The sequence below is a fragment of the Marmota flaviventris genome, chromosome 9, assembly GCF_047511675.1.
Source record: "Marmota flaviventris isolate mMarFla1 chromosome 9, mMarFla1.hap1, whole genome shotgun sequence".
Classification (NCBI taxonomy): domain Eukaryota; kingdom Metazoa; phylum Chordata; class Mammalia; order Rodentia; family Sciuridae; genus Marmota; species Marmota flaviventris.
This window is the reverse complement of record NC_092506.1, coordinates 108,212,213-108,232,121: the sequence shown is the minus strand read 5'-3', so window position 1 is coordinate 108,232,121 and position 19,909 is coordinate 108,212,213. Positions and strand designations below refer to the sequence as shown.

General features: G+C 40.7%; 1 pseudogene; it reads left to right on the top strand.

Moving 5' to 3' along the window:
• The first annotated feature begins 9,510 nt into the window (after positions 1–9,510).
• LOC114088931 (von Willebrand factor A domain-containing protein 5A-like) overlaps positions 9,511–19,909 on the top strand; it is an 11,769-nt pseudogene continuing 1,370 nt past the window's right edge.

Genomic DNA, 19,909 nt, shown 5'->3' with positions numbered 1-19,909 from the left:
AATTTCCTCCTTGATGTCTTCTATAACCCATTGATCATTCAGTAACCTATTGTTCATTCTCCAAGTGATGTATTCTTTTTCCTTCCTTCTTTTATCGTTGATTTTCAGTTCCATTCCATTATGATCAGATAGGATGCATGGTATTATCTCTACTCCTTTATATTGTCTAAGAGTTTCCCTGTGACATAATATATGATCTATTTTTGAGAAGGATCCATGTGCTGCTGAGAAAAAAGTGTAACTGCTTGATGTTGGGTGGTATATTCTATATATGTCAATTAAGTCTTGGTTATTAATTGTGTTATTGAGTTCTATAGTTTCCTTATTCAACTTTTGTTTGGAAGATCTGTCCAGTGGTGATAGAGGTGTGTTGAAGTCTCCCATGATTATTGTATGGTGGTCTATTAAACTCTTGAACTTGAGAAGAGTTTGTGTGATGAACATATCTGCACCATTGTTTGGGGCATATATATTTATGATTGTTATGTCTTGTTGGTGTATGGTTCCCTTGAGCAGTATGTAGTGTCCCTCTTTATCCCTTTTGATTAACTTTGGCTTGAAATCTATTTTATTTGATATGAGTATGGATACTCCTGCTTGTTTCCGAAGTCCATATGAGTGATATGATTTTTCCCAACCTTTCACCTTCAGCCTATGTATGTCTTTTCCTATCAAATGCGTCTCCTGTAGGCAGCATATTGTTGGGTCTTGTTTTGTGATCCATTCTACTAGCCTGTGTCTCTTGATTGGTGAGTTTAAGCCATTAACATTTAGGGTTATTATTGAGATATGGGTTGTTCTTCCAGCCATATTTGTTTATTTATGTTACTAAACATGGTTTGTTTTCCACTTTGATTATTTTCCCCCCTTTAGTGTCCTACCTCCCACTGTTGGTTTTCATTGTTATTTTCCATTTCCTCTTCCTGTAATGTTTTGCCAAGGATGTTTTGAAGAGATGGTTTTCTAGCTGCAAATTCTTTTAACTTTTGTTTATCGTGGAAGGTTTTAATTTCATCTTCCATCCTGAAGCTTAATTTCGCTGGAAACACAATTCTTGGTTGGAACCCATTTTCTTTCAGTGTTTGAAATATGTTATTCCAGGATCTTCTAGCTTTCAGAGTCTGTGTTGAAAGATCAGCTGTTATCCTGATTGGCTTACCCCTAAATGTGATCTGCTTCCTTTCTCTTGTAGCTTTTAAAATTCTCTCCTTATTCTGTATGTTGGGCATCTTCATTATAATGTGTCTAGGTGTGGGTCTCTTATGATTTTGCACATTCGGCGTCCTGTAGGCTTCTAGGATTTGGGGTTCTGTCTCATTCTTCAAGTCCTGGAAGTTTTCTCGAATTATTTCATTGAATAGATTGCTCATTCCTTTGGTTTGAAACTCTGTCCCTTCCTGTATCCCAATGACTCTTAAATTTGGTCTCTTGATGTTATCCCATATTTCTTGGATGTTCTGCTCATGGTTTCTTAACAGTCTTGCTGAGCTGTCTATGTTCTTTTCAAGTTGAAATACTTTATCTTCATTGTCTGATGTTCTGTCTTCTAAGTGTTCTACTCTGCTGGTAGTATTCTCAATTGAGTTTTTAAGTTGGCTTATTGCTTCCTGCATTTCTAGGATTTCTGTTTGTTTGTTTTTTATAACCTCTATTTCCCTGTATAGTTGATCTTTTGCTTCTTGGATTTGTTTATGTAATTCATTGTTGAAGTGATCTTTCATTGTCTGATTTTGCTGTCTGATGTCTTCCTTGAGACTCCAGATCATCTGAAGCATGTATATCCTGAATTCTTTATCTGACATTCCATCTGCTGCAGCTATTACCTCTTCTAACATTGAGTTGACCTGCAATGCTTGTGGTCCTTTCTTTCCTTGTCTCTTCATACTGTTCGCGTTCCTTTCTACTTGGTGAAACTGTTGTGCTATTGAATTTTCCCCCTATATATTTATATTGGTCTTGTATAGTTGCAAAGTCTCCTTCGCAGGCACGGGCGGCGGCTCTGCCCCTCCTCCAATTGGGGCAATGTGCCTACCACGCCTGCAGGCCGCTGGGCCTGCTCTGCCGGTTGGTAGCAGGTCCGCCGACCTTTCAGGCACAGGCGGCGGCTCTGTCCCTCTGCGGGCCGCTAGGCTTGTTCTGTCGGTGGTCGCAGTTCTGCCTACTTTGCAGGCGCAGGCAGCGGCACTGCCCCTCTGCAGGCCTCTGGGGCTGTACTGCCAGTGGGTCGCAGGTCCGCCTACCTTGCAGGCGCGGGGGGGGGGGGCGGCTCTACCCTTCCTCAGGCCACTGGGCCTGTTCTGTCTCTCGGTTGCAGGTCTGACCTGTTCTGATGGTGGTCACAGTTCCATCTACCTTGCAGGCGCGGGGGGGAGGGGGCGGCTCTGCCTCTCAGCAGGCCGCTGCTCCTCTTCTGCCGGTGGGTCGCAGGCCCGCCTACCTTGCAGGAGTGATTGGAAGCTCTGTCCCGCCGCGGGCCACTGGGCCTTTTCTGTCGGTGGTCACAGTTCCCCTACCTGGCAGGCGAGGGGGGTGTGGGGCGGCTCTGCCCCTCAGCAGGCCGCTGGGCCTGCTCTGTGCGTGGTCACAGTTCCCTCTACTTTGCCGGCGCAGGGGGAGGGGGCGGCTCAGCCTCTCAGCAGGCCGCTGCTCCTCTTCTGCCGGTGGGTCGCAGGCCTGCCTACCTTGCAGGAGTGATTGGAAGCTCTGTCCCGCCGCGGGCCACTGGGCCTTTTCTGTCGGTGGTCACAGTTCCCCTACCCTGCAGGCGCGGGCGGTGGGGGGTGGCTCTGCCCCTCAGCAGGCCGCTGGGCCTGCTCTGTGCGTGGTCACAGTTCCCTCTACTTTTCAGGATTACATATTTTAACATTTAGGTGGACATTGTTTCCAATGTCCATTTATACATGGACAATTGTATTGGGGTAAAATAATGTGCAAGTATTCACAACTTCTGTAAGAGATGGTGTGGCTCAGGCCAGGGAGATAAAATACATCCTATTTGTTACAGATGGGAACAACATGTCAAAAATAGAAATCCCAAGAATAAATACATGGAACTTTCAATAGTTGAAGAAGAAAGGAATGCTATAAAGATCAATCATCTCCAAGCAGGGTGAAGATGACAAAGAAGATATCTTAGAGAAAAGTCTTCATTCCCCCCATCTGAGGTATTCCCGGTGGGGTTAACTCATTGAGTACAATGTGATTTGGTGACAAAGAGTGTTCTGGTATTGTGTCTGTCACAATCACACTCCACCTTCCTATTTCTGTGTTCTTTGGAAAGTCACATCTTATATAAAGATGTATATATAGTATATTTAAACATTTCTAACTATGCAATTCATGAAACCTTAGAGTCACAAAACTAAAATCTTTAAATATAACATTTTTGTGTTTTCTGCATTGTAAAAATTTGTATTCAAAAAGAGTATTTGTGGTAAGAATATTTAAAATTGATCTACCTTAACAGATTTGTAAGTATACTATACAGATACAGAAGAATATGTTCATAGTTGTATCTCTAGAATACCAAATTTATTATGATTTATTATCATAATCAAATTTTCAAATGCTCTGAAATGATTGCTTTTGACCAAAACCAAATTTAAACCTTTTTTAATAACCCAAGAGAGACTCCAGGCCAAATGAAAAGAATTTAGATATTCATTAAAATATCATGTGGTCTACTTCTTCATGTAGGATAGATAGGTTGGGTATTGAACATCCTCACACTTGCTTGCAACTGATCATCTTCTATTGTTGGAGTTAAAAACTGTACCTCCTGCCTTTTCATGATCCCTCTGAAGCCTTATTCATAATATATGCTGAAGCAGGAACCCTCTGAGCATAAGCAATTTAATACTGAATGTTCAGGGAGTTTGGGTATTACAGAATAGTGCACAGTCATCAAGTTTCTTTTCAAGATATTGGATATCAAAAAGCTTTGGAATCCTTCCTGACCATCCCATTTTTCTGTGTTGGGTTCATATCTCATGGACACCCTTTGTTCTCTATAGATGTCAGGATTTGGCCTGTCCTGTGATTATTTTCAATTTCTACTTATTTCCTTACTTCTTGTGGTTCTCGTTTCCCATGGGCCAGAACTTAATCATAAGGTGACACTGGATTTAAGAAAGATGGGAAAATGTTTTATTTTGGAATAGCCATAGACTTGGCTTCACTTAGGATACCTACTAATATGAAAAGAAGGTGAGGATCAATGTTCAAAAATACCTAGCAAGGCCAAAGCACAAGAACAGACTTTCATGTGGAGATTCCTCATCTGAAGTAGCCTCTATTTGTTCTGTAATGTACTACACTCATGTATTGCATAAAAGGGTTTCTGTCCACAGGCAATAGCACATCTTTAATGGTGTCCCATAAAATAATTATAAAGCTGAAAGATTTCTATTTCTCTGTGGTGTCATACCCATCCTAATGTCATAGAAGGATGCATCATATGTAATGCTGTATAAATGAACCTATTGTGCTGTCAGTCACATACAAGAAGGGCACAATAAATTATGGAAGCTACATAGTATTTGTCAGAGATGATAAATGACTATGTTATTGATTTATACATTTACCATATTATATTCTTTACCATTGTTTATAGTGTACAACTATAAAAACCATTTAGGAAAAGAAAACCTTACTATATACCAGCAGGAGCCTCATACATCTTATGTTTGATGCGTATCTTGATTACATCAAGGGCCCATGTCCTGTAATTGACATGGACTTTTGGGTCTGTGTTAGTACACTTTTGATAAATAATAAAGAAATTGCCCAATGAAATATGTTTCAGAACATGTTCATTAGCTGAGCCATGCATGCTGGTTTCAGTTTCTTGAAGCACTTCTACCATCAGATATTTACTTTATGCTCATTTGTTTGTTTATTGATTTTTCCCTCCATTTATAATATAAGCTCCAAATGGAGAAGAATTTGTCTTTTTTTTTTTTGCCAAATTCCAATGTGCAGAATAGTATCTTCTGTTTTGTATAGAAGCCCAGTAAATACATGTTGACTAAAAGAATGAATTATATGTTTCTCTAATAAAAGTTTGATCATTGGACTCATTAAATATTTTATCTGAAAAGTGTGAAACTATTGACTGTATTTGAACAAATGTGAATAAACTCAAAATATAATGCACCCATGATTTAATAAATATAAAGGTCTGTTTACTTGTTATTGTGCCAGGTTCAGGGTCATTTGACCTATTTCTCTTTACAATAACCAGCAACATATATGTATCCCCTGATTCTGTCCTTCCAAGCAGATTCTGTGTCTGGTCTGCAGCAGACTTCTTTTTCTAAGCTTGTGACTCAGCTAGATCAGAGGATGAATGCTGCTCATTTTTCCAGCTTTTTTCTCCTGTTGCCAGAAACTTCAGAAAATAAAGTGAAGATGTAGCTGAGGGAAAAAATATATATACATAAACATATGAAATATATAATATATATAAAATATATAAATATTATATACATATGATTTCTATCCAGAGAAATAGACCATCCTTTCTCATAATTAGTCATATATATATATATATATATATATATATATATATATATATATATTATTGTTTACTACTGATAAAATCAAATTTGTTCTTGTTCTTATGCATTGCTTTACTCTTTATGTATATGTATGTGTGTGTGTGTGTGTGTTTACTTTCACATGCACTAAGATCAATTAGATCTTAAAAACAACCCAGGGAATTAGCTACACCACTATCCTCATTTCACAGATGCAAGAAGAAAAAAATTGCCATGACAAATACATCACAAAGACCAAATCAAACTGAGTCTTTCATATACATATATATGCTACATAGATTTTTTTATATTGATATGAACTTCTTTGATCCAGATTTAATTGGTCAATATGATATATAGAGAAGATAGAGGGAATTTAATCACAGCTAGTGTTCTTTAGCCAGGAAAATGAGCACAGATATTCTCAGCTATTTAAACTGTTACACCAGACATATGATTTACCATCCTGAAAAGACACACAAATCACCATGCCTGGAAAATGCAGACCTTAGAAAATGGATGCTATCTTAACAAAGCAGAAGTGTGTACCCAGCCCTAGCACTGGGTATCGTGCAGAGACAGAGAATTGAAGTTAGAGGTGGGGAATCAATGACACATGCCCACAATGTTTCTATTAGCAGGGCCAGCACAGCAGCAAGCCCTTGGTAAAGTGTGTTACAGAGATATTTAGCGTCTGATATCATTGCTAATGTTACTCTTGCAGCATTTTCACCAGAAAAAAACAGCCCCTTCTTTGTGTATCTCTCTTACAGTTCCTTTGTAGACACCAGGCAGATGAAAAAAGCAAATATTCTCATGTTGGGGACTTTTACATGATCCAAAGAAGAGCAGAAGTTCAAGTATTTGTTTAGTAAATATCAGTAGGTCCCTTAGTGATATAGTTGCTACTTTATAACTGGTCCCTAGAAGGGGGAAGAACTTCCTGAGAAAATATAACTGCAGTTGCTTTCACTTTTCATCAGCTCAGAGCTCTGGGGACTTCAGGAGGAGGTAGGTAACCCTGCTGCCTGCACTGAGACAGAATCCTACCCCTGCACCTGAAGCCTGAGCCTCCCATTTTACCTCCCTTTCCCCTGTCCTTACATTTATTGGTGCCTGTCTTCTAGTTGCAAACCCCAGGGTGTGGAACTTAGTACTGGTGTGTTTCCCGAGGATTTCTGCAAGTTTAGTTGTTTAGGGGAATCTTGGGGGAAGGCCTGGAGGGAAAATTTGCCCATCTTCTGATAATCCCCACCTTTCCCATTTTACTATTGCTTTTCTTTCTCTCCATCCCTCTACTTCTCCCTTCCTCATGCTTTTCTCTGGGATAAGTGATGTTTTCTCTGTTTTGTGTATGTTTGTGCTGTCGAAATTTGGCTTTAAGTCTCCACCCAACTCAATCATTGCAGCTCCCAAGCCTATCTATGTCAAAACTGAGATTGCTGCTGTCCTTTTTTTGTAAATACCCGGGAAATGAGAATCTAGGACTGAAAATTTAAAGATTGAATCACTCTCTGATTCTGGGCAAGCCCCCCGCTGCAGCCCAAATCACTTCCTGGCTGACCCAGGTTTTCCACTTCTCATAACAGGCTGTTAGGGTGTGGTCTACTGGATTCTCTTGCTCTTCCCCTCCCTGCCTGCCTGTGACTGCTTCTGTCAGACTCTTACATCTCTGATATCCTGTCCAGACAGAGCTCCCAGGCTGAGAGAGAAGCTCTCTCTCCTGGGTAGCTGAGAGCTTGGATTTTTGTCAGTCTTTGGTTTGCTTTGGTCCTGTGTGAATCTACTGCCTTAAGTTTCCTGTGGGTGTTATTAGATGTTCTTTCTCTGACTTAGCCCAGACTCTTCTACCTGTCCCACTAGGGATCATCCTGGAAGCCCTTTTCCTCAGCATGTTCTCCTCTTCTCTAACCTGCTACTTTCCTCTTGTGTTGCTTTAAAATGTGGGGTGTTTTACAATGCACTGTTTTTACTCAATTGCCTGTAATAACAGATTTGGAATGAGGAGGCTGGTTATGCTGTGGATAACAGGCTTGTTGCCTGTTATACAAGTGATATCACATGGATAATCAGCATGGGCATGATTTCAAATTTTGTTAAATTGGAGATTTTGTTTGTTTGTTGTTCTGGGTGTGGGCATGGGTGTCGGTGGGTATGTGTGCATGTTTGTGATTCTGTGGATCTAACTCTAGGTCTTATTTGTTGTAGACAAGTATTTCATCACTAGCAAAATCATCACCCTAATATGTGCTTTAAATAATGATTTGGATCAGTATAGTGAGTTTACAAATATTTTTACCCAATGCTTCAGAAAGCTTGGGCAGGGATCGTTCCAGAAGGAAAGCTGTTCCTCGAAAGAGCCCCTGTTTTCGTGCCTACAGGTCCCTTAGGTAAGCATGGCATTCTCTATATTCTGTCCAGGGCTCTGGATAAGCACATGTGTGCTATTGTTCTCCAGCATGCTCTGAGCTCCAGTTGGTGCCATTTTAACTCTTTAAGTCTTATTTTTAGTTAAAGACCCTGTTGGTCCTGGAGATGGCAGGCCAAGTCACACTGTGTCAGATCAGGGAGAGGCAAACTAGCACATGATCCAGTGCAGAATGGACTCAAAATGACTCCCAGGAGCATGAGGATTCAGCATTAGGATCAAACCCACCTGTGGGCCCCCTGGATAAAAGAATTGCCATTAAATCATGCTTTTGGTACATAAGATGTATCTCTGTTGATATGTATCAAATTACATGGAATGTACCTCCAAAATGATTATAAAATTTGATAGGAATGTTTAGGATAGTCTGATTTAAAATGTGGGACATGTTGCATGTACACTACTTGAATACTAGAATAATTAGGATATAGCAATTAAAAAAAGAACTGTGGCATGTAAAAGAAAAGTCACAAGGCATACGGTACAAGGTCTAGGAGACTTAAGATGTTTCTTACATGGGGGTCTGAATAGAATGATTCATAATGATTAACAATAAATATTTATTGAATAATAGTAAAATGACAACAGCAACAATCCTGGTATCTGTTCCAGTTTAAAAATACTAATGTAGGAACTTTGCATATATTAATCCAAGTGTGAAATGAAGGTCTGATGGTTATTATTTTGGAAAGATAATACCAAATTTCAAGGGAGATTAAGGTTATGATAGTATAGTGGGAAATGAGGGTCAGAATACGAAGATCTGGAAGCAATAATTTATTAGTAGCACCACAGCTCAGAGGGATAATTGCCAATGTCTAAGCCCCAAGCATAATAGGGCTTATACTTTTATACTTAAGCAAATTTGGGGTACATCAAGGTAAGGGAGTTGGTGCAATTCTATTGGAAGGTGCATTCTACATTTCTTATATAGGTATAAGTTTGTCAACAATCTAGGGACTCAGCTCACATAGCGTAGGGATTTTTATGGTACTAAGCCTAAAGGGGGATTGTTCTATTCCCACTACTTTTTTCCAGCTTCTGTTACTGCAGTTATCTGTTACAGCTAATTGTTAGCCGCTTCAAATCTCTATGGTTAAATGTCAGTAAGCAGAGATGCTATGTGTTAGTGTGCAAAACCACAGCCTGTCTGCTCTTAAACTGCTAAAATTCTCATTTTGTTCTACCATGGGATCTATTCAATATTCCCAAGGGAACAGTGTATTAAACGCACTTTGAGCTTTTGAAAAAGTGGAATTGCTGTTTTAAGTAGCCTCAAGGGTTTTAAAATTTCCTGTTTAGTGAACCTTGTTGAATCATACAGCATCACCCACCCCCACTCCTGGGGAGGGTTGTCATTTATAAGGAGCCAAACTATCAGACTCTGTCCCCTTTCCCTCCTCCTTTTGTTCTAGATCCAACCATAACTTCCTGAATGTATTCTTGTGCAAGAGGGAGGCTCATAATGTACTAATATTTGGATGCATATCTCCCAATATGTCACTCTGCTCATGATGTGTCTTTTCCTCAGATCACCGTGTCAACATGGAGGGCTCCTGCGGCCTAATCACTCTCCAACAGGAGCCAGGTAAGCCTGATGTCCAACCCTTGTGTACCAGTGCTAGCCCAATCCCTGACCTGCAAGAGGTCTTCTATTATAGCTTGTGGAACTCTTGAAACCTGACCTATCCCCAGCGGCACTGAAGAACTTCTCTGTAACATTGTCCATCCATGAGTTTGTGGCCAGTGTGTCTGCAAACTTAAACTGTGAGAATGAGGAGAAAGTCCCTTTGGAAGCCTCCTTTATGTACCCAATGGATGAAGACTTTGATGTCTTTAGCTTCGAGGACTTGGTGGATGGGAAGAAAATTGTGGCAGAATTACAGGACAAGATGGAGGTACAGGAGATGGGTTCTTTGTCTTCTCCCTTCCTTTAACCTTAATGATTAATGTGAATTCTTTAAGATCTCATTCAAATGCACGTTCACAAAAATTGCTGGTGTTGGATTCTTTTCCCTCCACTCACATCTAAATGCTGATTTTCCTGAAATCATTTAGGGATAAATCAATTAGAGGCATTCAAACTCCAGCTGTGTAATTGAGAAGACCCATTAATTTCTTTCTCTAACAGTCTTTATTTTCTGCAGTCCTGTCTTCTCATTCGTTGTTACCTTTCTTTCCCATCCCTCCTATTTTCCTTAGGCCCAACACAGCTATGAGGATGCCATATCCCAGGGTCAGGAGGCCTACTTATTGGAGGAGGACTCATACTCCAGATCTGTTGCAATGTGGGGAACCTCCAGCCTGGGTCAAAGGTGGAGTTCACCCTGAGGTATGTTCATGACCTGCCCTTGGACGTTGATGGGGCCCTACGCTATGTGCTCCCAGCCATCCTAAATCCTAGATACCATCTCCCTGGTGAGACCTTCTCCCCTTTGAATACTGGGGTGGCATAATAGGGTTTTTTTTTTCTTCATTTTGGGGTGTGCCAAAACTATTAGACAGGAAAACAGAATGAAAGTAATTTTTTGTAGAACATCTTAAAGACAGTTGCCTTTATATGAAAACTCCTCTAGTCCCCTTGGAGGAACTGCCCTACACAATCAGCATGGTTGCCACCATCCGCTCCCAGCATGGCATCCAGAGGGTCCACTCCAACTGCCCCTTGAGTGCTGTTGAGTTCCTTGCAGATGATAAGACTTCTGCTCAGGTAATCAGTAAGAGAGGACTGTTGTTGCCAGGACCCTATTCCTTGGGTCTTGACTTTGTCCAGCCCTTCCCAGGTGGTCCTTACTTTTCCCTATTAACCCAGAGGGGATGCACTGTGCTCCCTCCTCACCCAGGTTTAATGTGCTGAGTCTTCTCCTGATTCTCCCTCTGCTCCTGGTCATGCTCACTGGTGGAGGAAGCTTGTGGCCCTCAGCTCTGACCTCAGATCCAGGCAGCAGAGAGTGGGTTATAACCTGATTCCCTTGATAGTCCCCAACTCAGGTTTCCTTGGCTGAAGGACACAAGTTTAACAGGGATGTGGAACTCCTGATTTACTACAGAGAAGTACACAGCCCCCGAGTATCTGAGGAGATGGGGATGCCTGAGAAGAAGCCAGGTATTTTTTTTTCTCCCTTTGTCTCACTTTTTGGCAGATGACTGTCTTAGAATCACTCTCAAATATCCTCACTTCCATTTTCTATCCAATAGCAGCTAAACCTACTCAAGTGAAATATTGAAAGTGCTTCACTGCAGCATGCAAAGAGATTGGCTTGGGAGTACGCTGTGGCATTGTCTTATAGGCAAGTTTAAGTAGTAGTTAGATGAATAATGTGAACAAATAATTCATAACAGAAAATACAGGCATTTATATACATGCAACAGTGATCAGTCCAGATATAAATGCAAATAAAAATGAGCATATGACATCTTTATATTTTAAAATCTCAAAGATTTGCAAGTATAATGCTTCATGTTTCAAAAGGTATAGTGAGATTACTGTGAACAAAATGTTCTGTGTCTATCTTTTCAAGACAAATTTTGCCATATATATCTAAATAAATGCTCAATTTGGTAACTGCAATTTTTGGAATGTTACCTAAGAAAATAAATCTAAATACAAATAAAAATATGCACTGGATACACTTTAATAACAATTTTAATAACATCAAGTGTTAAATGATTTAAATTATTTCATTCACTATGCTGTGCCCTCATTAATGTGATAAGTTAATATGTAGCTACTGAAATATTATACATTGGCATTTTGGAATAATTTGGAAGAAAGGCCTCCATGTAACTGGAAGTAATAAATAAGTCTCACAAGCAGGTTACCACTATAAAATAACATATGCCATAGGAAAAAAACATTTTTTAAAAAAGGAAGTATGAACATAGTCATTGGGATTAGATTAAGACAATGTTTGGTTTCTTAATTTTTTTTTTAACCCAGTGAATGACCATTATTGATAGATTCTTCATACCTACATGTAATATTCCTGAAATTCTTTCTTTTTTTAAATTGTGACAAATAATAAAATTTAACACCTTAAATATTTCAAGTGGACAGTTCTGTGACCTTAATTAATTTATCTTTCACCACAATCACCAGTATTCATCTCTAAAATTTTATAAAGCCCTAATTATTATTTGTTTTTAATTTTTTATTGTGGGTTGTTCAAAACATTACAAATTTCTTGACATATCATATTCCACACTTTGATTCAAGTGGGTTATGAACTCCCACCTTCACCCCATACACAGATTGCAGAATCACATCAGTTACACATCCATTGATTTACAAATTGCCATACTAGTGTCTGTTGTGCTCCGCTGCCTTTCCCATCCTCCACCCTCCCCCCTCCCCACCTCTCCCCTCCCCTCCCCTCCTCTCTCTCTACCTCCTCCACTGTATAACCCTGAGGGTCTCCTTCCATTACCATGCAATTTCCCTTCTCTCTCCCTTTCCCTCCCACCTCTCATCCCTGTTAAATGTTAATCTTCTTCTCCTGTTCTTCGTCCCTACACTGTTCTTAGTTACTCTCCTTATATCAAAGAAGACATTTGGCATTTGTTTTTTAGGGATTGGCTAGCTTCACTTAGCATAATCTGCTCTAATACCATCCATTTCCCTGTAAATTCTATGATTTTGTCATTTTTTAATGCAGAGTAATACTCCATTGTGTATAAATGCCACATTTTTTTTATCCATTCGTCTATTGAAGGGCATCTAGGTTGGTTCCACAGTCTTGCTATTGTGAACTGTGCTGCTATGAACATCGATGTAGCAGTGTCCCTGTAGCATGCTCTTTTTAGGTCTTTAGGGAATAGACCAAGAAGGGGAATAGCTGGGTCAAATGGTGGCTCCATTCCCAGCTTTCCAAGAAATCTCCATACTGCTTTCCAAATTGGCTGCACCAATCTGCAGTCCCACCAGCAATGTACAAGTGTACCCTTTTCCCCACATCCTCGCCAGCACTTGTTGTTGTTTGACTTCCTAATGGCTGACAATCTTACTGGAGTGAGATGGTATCTTAGGGTGGTTTTGATTTGCATTTCTCTGACAGCTAGAGATGTTGAGCATTTTTTCATGTACTTGTTGATTGACTGTGTGTCCTCCTCTGAGAAGTGTCTGTTCAGGTCCTTGGCCCATTTGTTGATTGGGTTGTTTGTTTTCTTATTGTCTAATTTTTTGAGTTCTTTGTATACTCTGGATATTAGGGCTCTATCTGAAGTGTGAGGAGTAAAGATTTGTTCCCAGGGTGTAGGCTCCCTATTTACCTCTCTTATTGTTTCTTTTGCTGAGAAAAAACTTTTTAGTTTGAGTAAGTCCCATTTGTTGATTCTAGTTATTAACTTTTGTGCTATGGGTGTCCTATTGAGGAATTTGGAGCCCGACCCCACCGACTGTAGATCGTAGCCAACTTTTTCTTCTATCAGACGGCGCGTCTCTGATTTGATATCAAGCTCCTTGATCCATTTTGAATTCACTTTTGTGCATGGCGAGAGAAAGGGATTCAGTTTCATTTTGTTGCATATGGATTTCCAGTTTTCCCAGCACCATTTGTTGAAGATGCTATCCTTCCTCCATTGCATGCTTTTAGCCCCTTTATCAAATATAAGATAGTTGTAGTTTTGTGGATTGGTTTCTGTGTCCTCTATTCTGTACCATTGGTCCACCCGCCTGTTTTGGTACCAGTACCATGCTGTTTTTGTTACTATTGCTCTGTAGTATAGTTTGAAGTCTGGTATCGCTATACCGCCTGATTCACACTTCCTGCTTAGCATTGTTTTTGCTATTCTGGGTCTTTTATTTTTCCATATGAATTTCATGATTGCTTTCTCTATTTCTATAAGAAATGCCGATGGGATTTTGATTGGCATTGCATTAAACCTATAGAGAACTTTTGGTAATATCCCCATTTTGATGATGTTAGTTCTGCCTATCCATGAACAGGGTATATTTTTCCATCTTCTAAGATCTTCTTCTATTTCTCTCTTTAGGGTTCTGTAGTTTTCATTGTATAAGTCTTTCACCTCTTTTGTTAGGTTGATTCCCAAGTATTTTATTTTTTTTGAAGATATTTTGAATGGAGTGGTTGTCCTCATTTCCAATTCAGAGGATTTGTCGCTGATATACAGGAATGCCTTTGATTTATGTGTGTTGATTTTATATCCTGCCACTTTGCTGAATTCATTTATTAGCTCTAATAGTTTCTTTGTAGAGCCTTTTGGGTCTGCTAGGTATAGAATCATATCATCTGCAAATAGTGATAATTTAAGTTCTTCTTTTCCTATTTTTATGCCTTTAATTTCTTTCGTCTGTCTAATTGCTCTGGCCAATGTTTCGAGAACTATGTTGAACAGAAGTGGAGAGAGAGGGCATCCCTGTCTAGTTCCAGATTTTAGAGGGAATGCCTTCAGTTTTTCTCCATTCAGAATGATGCTAGCCTGAGGCTTAGCATAGATTGCTTTTACAATATTGAGGTATGTTCCTGTTATCCCTAGTTTTTCTAGAGTTTTGAACATAAAGGGATGCTGTACTTTGTCAAATGCTTTTTCCGCATCTATCGAGATGATCATATGGTTCTTATTTTTAAGTCTATTGATGTGGTGAATAACATTTATTGATTTCCGTATATTGAACCAGCCTTGCATCCCAGGGATGAATCCTACTTGATCATGGTGTACAATTTTTTTGATATGTTTTTGTATCCGATTCGCCAGAATTTTATTGAGGATTTTTGCATCTAGGTTCATTAGAGATATTGGTCTGTAGTTTTCTTTCTTTGAAGTGTCTTTGTCTGGTTTAGGTATCAGGGTGATGTTGGCCTCATAGAATGAATTTGGAAGTTCTCCCTCCTTTTCTATTTCCTGAAGTAGCTTGAAAAGTATTGGTATTAGTTCTTCTTTAAAGGTTTTGTAAAATTCTGCTGTATACCCATCTGGACCTGGGCTTTTCTTAGTTGGTAGTCTTTTTATGGTTTCTTCTATTTCCTCAATTGATATTGGTCTGTTTAGGTTTTCTATATCCTCCTGACTCAATCTGGGCAGAGCATATGACTTAAGAAATTTATCTATGCCTTCACTATCTTCTAATTTGTTGGAGTATAAGGATTCAAAATAGTTTTTGATTATCTTCTGTATTTCTGAAGTGTCTGTTGTGATATTGCCTTTTTCATCCCGTATGCTAGTAATTTGAGTTCTCTCTCTTCTTCTCTTCGCTAGCATGGCTAAGGTTCTGTCGATTTTGTTTATTTTTTCAAAGAACCAACTTTTAGTTTTGTCAATTTTTTCAATTGTTTCTTTTGTTTCGATTTCATTAATTTCAGCTCTGATTTTAATTATTTCTTGCCTTCTACTTCTTTTGCTGTTGTTTTGCTCTTCTTTTTCAAGGATTTTGAGATGAAGTATGAGATCATTTATTTGTTGGTTTTTTCTTTTTTTAAGGAATGAACTCCAAGCAATGAATTTTCCTCTTAGAACTGCTTTCAATGTGTCCCATAGATTCCGATATGTTGTGTCTGTGTTTTCATTTATCTCTAAGAATTTTTTAATTTCCTTCTTGATGTCTTCTATAACCCATTGATCATTCAGTAACCTATTGTTCATTCTCCAAGTGATGTATGCTTTTTCCTTCCTTCTTTTATCGTTGATTTTCAGTTTCATTCCATTATGATCAGATAAGATGCATGGTATTATCTCTACTCCTTTATATTGTCTAAGAGTTGCCCTGTGACATAACATATGATCTATTTTTGAGAAGGATCCATGTGCTGCTGAGAAAAAAGTGTAACTGCTTGATGTTGGGTGGTATATTCTATATATGTCAATTAGGTCTAGGTTATTAATAGTGTTATTGAGTTCTATAGTTTCCTTATTCAACTTTTGTTTGGAAGATCTGTCCAGTGGCGAGAGAGGTGTGTTGAAGTCTCCCATGATTATGGTATGGTGATCTATTAGACTCTTGAACTTGAGAAGAGTTTGTTTGACGAACATAGCTGCACCATTGTTTGGGGCATAAATATTGATGATTGTTATGTCTTGTTGGTGTATGGTTCCCTTAAGCAGTATGTAGTGTCCCTCTTTATCTCTTTTGATTAACTTTGGCTTGAAATCTATTTTATTTGATATGAGTATGGACACTCCTGCTTGTTTCCGAAGTCCATATGAGTGATATGATTTTTCCCAACCTTTCACCTTCAGCATATGTATGTCTTTTCCTATCAAATGCGTCTCCTGTAGGCAGCATATTGTTGGGTCTTGTTTTGTGATCCATTCTACTAGCCTATGTCTCTTAATTGGTGAGTTTAAGCCATTAACATTTAGGGTTATTATTGAGATATGGGTTGTTCTTCCAGCCATATTTGTTTATTTCTGTTACTAAACATGGTTTGTTTTCCTCTTTGATTATTCCCCCCCCCTTTATTGTCCTACCTCCCACTGTTGGTTTTCATTGTTATTTTCCATTTCCTCTTCCTGTAATGCTTTGGCGAGGATGTTTTGAAGAGATGGTTTTCTAGCTGCGAATTCTTTAAACTTTTGTTTATTGTGGAAGGTTTTAATTTCATCCTCCATCCTGAAGCTTAATTTCGCTGGATACACAATTCTTGGTTGGAACCCATTTTCTTTCAGTGTTTGAAATATGTTATTCCAGGATCTTCTAGCTTTCAGAGTCTGTGTTGACAGATCAGCTGTTATCCTGATTGGCTTACCCCTAAATGTAATCTGCTTCCTTTCTCTTGTAGCTTTTAAAATTCTTTCCTTATTCTGTATGTTGGGCATCTTCATTATAATGTGTCTAGGTGTGGATCTCTTATGATTTTGCACATTCGGCGTCCTGTAGGCTTCTAGGATTTGGGGTTCTGTCTCATTCTTCAAGTCTGGGAAGTTTTCTTGTATTATTTCATTGAATAGACTTCTCATTCCTTTGGTTTGGAGCTCTGTACCTTCCTGTATCCCAATGACTCTTAAGTTTGGTCTCTTAATGTTATCCCATATTTCTTGGATGTTCTGCTCATGGTTTCTTAACAGTCTTGCTGAGCTGTCTATGTTCTTTTCCAGTTGAAATACTTTGTCTTCATTGTCTGATGTTCTATCTTCTAAGTGTTCTACTCTGCTGGTAGTATTCTCCATTGAGTTTTTAAGTTGGTTTATTGCTTCCTGCATTTCTAGGATTTCTGTTTGTTTGTTTTTTATAACCTCTATCTCCCTGTATAGTTGATCCTTTGCTTCCTGGATTTGTTTGCGTAATTCGTCGTCGAAGTGATCTTTCATTGTCTGATTTTGCTGTTTAATGTCTTCCTTGATACTCCAGATCATCTGAAGCATGTATATCCTGAATTCTTTATCTGACATTCCATCTGCTGCAGCTGTTACCTCTTCTAAAGTTGTGTTGACCTGCATTGCTTGTGGTCCTTTCTTTCCTTGTCTTTTCATACTGCTTGCGTATCTTTCCTGCAGGTGCGGGCGGCGGCTCTGCTCTCTCCTTATTCCAATTGGGGTGTCGTGGCTACCACGCCGGCAGGTCACTGGGCCTGTTCTGGGAGCTGGCGGCGGCTCTGTTCTGCCCCTACTCCAATTGGGGTGACGAGTGTACCACGCCGGCAGGCCACCGGGCCTGATCCGCCGGTCAGTTGCAGGTTTGCCTACCCTGCAGGCGCGGGTGGCGGCTCTACTCTGCCCCTACTGCAAATGGGGTGACGTGTCTGTCGTACCGGCAGGCCACTGGGCCTGTCCCGCTGGTCGGTCGCAGATCTGCCCACCTTTCGGGCACGGGTGGAGGCTCTGCTCTGCCCCTACTCCAATTAGGGTGTCGTGGCTACCCCGCCTGCAGGACGCTGGGCCTGTTCCTGGCACGGGCGGCGACTCTGCTCTGCCACTACTCCAATTAGGGTGGTGTTTGTACCACGCCGGCAGGCTCCTGGGCCTGATCCGCCGGTCTGTTGTAGGTCTGCCTACCTTGGAGGCGCAGGCGGTGGATCTGCCCTGCCCCTCCTACCACGCCTGCGGACCCCTTGGCCTGATGTGCAGGTTGATCACTGGTCTGCTTACCCTGTGGGCACCGGTGGCGGTTCCGCTCCGCCCCCACTCCAATTGGGGTCACGTGACCACCACACCGGCAGGGCCTGATCCGGGCGTGGGAGAAGGATCTGCTCTGCCCCTACTCCAGTTGGGGTGACGTGTGTACCACACTGGCAGGCCACTGGGCCTGACCCGCCAGGCTGACACAGGTCTGTTTACCTTGCAAGCGCGAACCACGGCTCTGCCCTGCCCCTCCTACCACGCCCATGTACCACTGGGTGGCGGGTCTGCCCACCTTGCGGTTGCGGGTGGCGGCTCCGCTCCGCCCCCTCTCCAATTGGGGTCACGCGGTCACCACGCTGGCGAGCCGCTGGGTCTGCTCCGGGCGCTGGTGGCGGCCCGGCTCCTTCCCTCTGTCTCGACGACAAATTGAGGAGACTCGGGTGACTGTGCCTCACCCCCCCTACCAGGAGACCAACTGCTTATGTCACCACTGGTATTGATGAAGTTTCCTCCTCCGCCGCTTTCTGCATACGTCAGATCTCTGCCATGTTGGTATCCTATGCGAATGGCAGCATTTCGTTCCCCTTGCCGGGCAACCAAAGCACCGGGTGAGTCCTGACCGGCCCTCAGCAGGACCCGGACCGAGAAGCAGTTTCCGCGGGCTCCTAGCCCCGGGCCAGGGAAGTTCCAGGAGCCGGAACTCGGCCACTCCGTGCTCGGTGTAAGCTCCTATAAATGTAAGCTCCAAGAAGCAGTCCCCGCGGTAAAGCCCTAATTATTAATTTCTAATGCTGTTTAGTGTCTTAGTAAGTTCAGTTTCTTACTTTTCCCTAATTTTTCTTATTATCTAAATCTTCCTGAACACATATGTGCTTTTCCTAATAACAAAAATTGGTACAACCAAGTCAATCTATTGTTCTCTTGGGCCTTCCTGGCTGCCTGTATTGGGGTGCAGGGACCATAAAGTATTACTGGAAAGATACCTCCACTCAGCAGCATTTTCCACATGGTTAGAATGGAGGTATTGTTGGGGACAGTCACATTCACAGTGACATGGTTGGGACAAGACTCATGCTTATACAACTACAACCGCTGTGAAGACAGTTCTCTGGAGTCAGTTTCCACAAGCCATCCCAGGCTCTCATTACTGATGTGTGGCCAAGGTAATTTCATACACTTGAGCTTGCAAAGTGGCATTCTTTGGGTGGCCTCACTTGGCAACCATAATTCCTTAGGGCCAGCTGTCCATGATGAGGTCCCAACCTCAAAAATGTTTGCTATAACCAGTTCATCTCCTATGAAGCTGCACTCTCTGCCTTGTACATTAGTTATCTGTGTTTGATTCCTATTGCTGAGCTCTTCATGCCTGTGAAATACATTATGAGTGATTGGTTCTCAGAACATTATTTCATAGTGTTCAATTTTGGAAGATAAGGATTGAGATTTCTCTCTCTTTTCTTGTCTGATATTTTTCTAGGCCCCATGCAGATGTTCTTATCTACTCCCATGGCCAGTTCTATAGCCCACAGAGGGACATCAAGGACATACTTATCAGTCTCATGAATCTCTTCCAGCAGTGATATTCAGGTGCAGCTTTGCAGCTCACATATTTGGTTGATTTGATTTGCTGTACACTTAACCACAAGGAAGCAAATGAAATCTTGGAATGGCAACCTGGCTCAATAAAAACATTTTATTGTTGTGCCTCATGAAGCATACCAGTATAGAGGGGAAAGCACAACATTATTTTTTAAAAATTTAGAAGAATTTACTATATTACGGGAATGATGTCTTTTTAAAATTAAAATTTAATTAAAAAATAACTGTATAAAAATAACTTTTAGAAATAATTTTATAAAATTATTAAGAGTTAAATATGAGTTGAGTCCTCAGCTAAGTTTCATAAGGGTATTGTATCACTTAACCAACA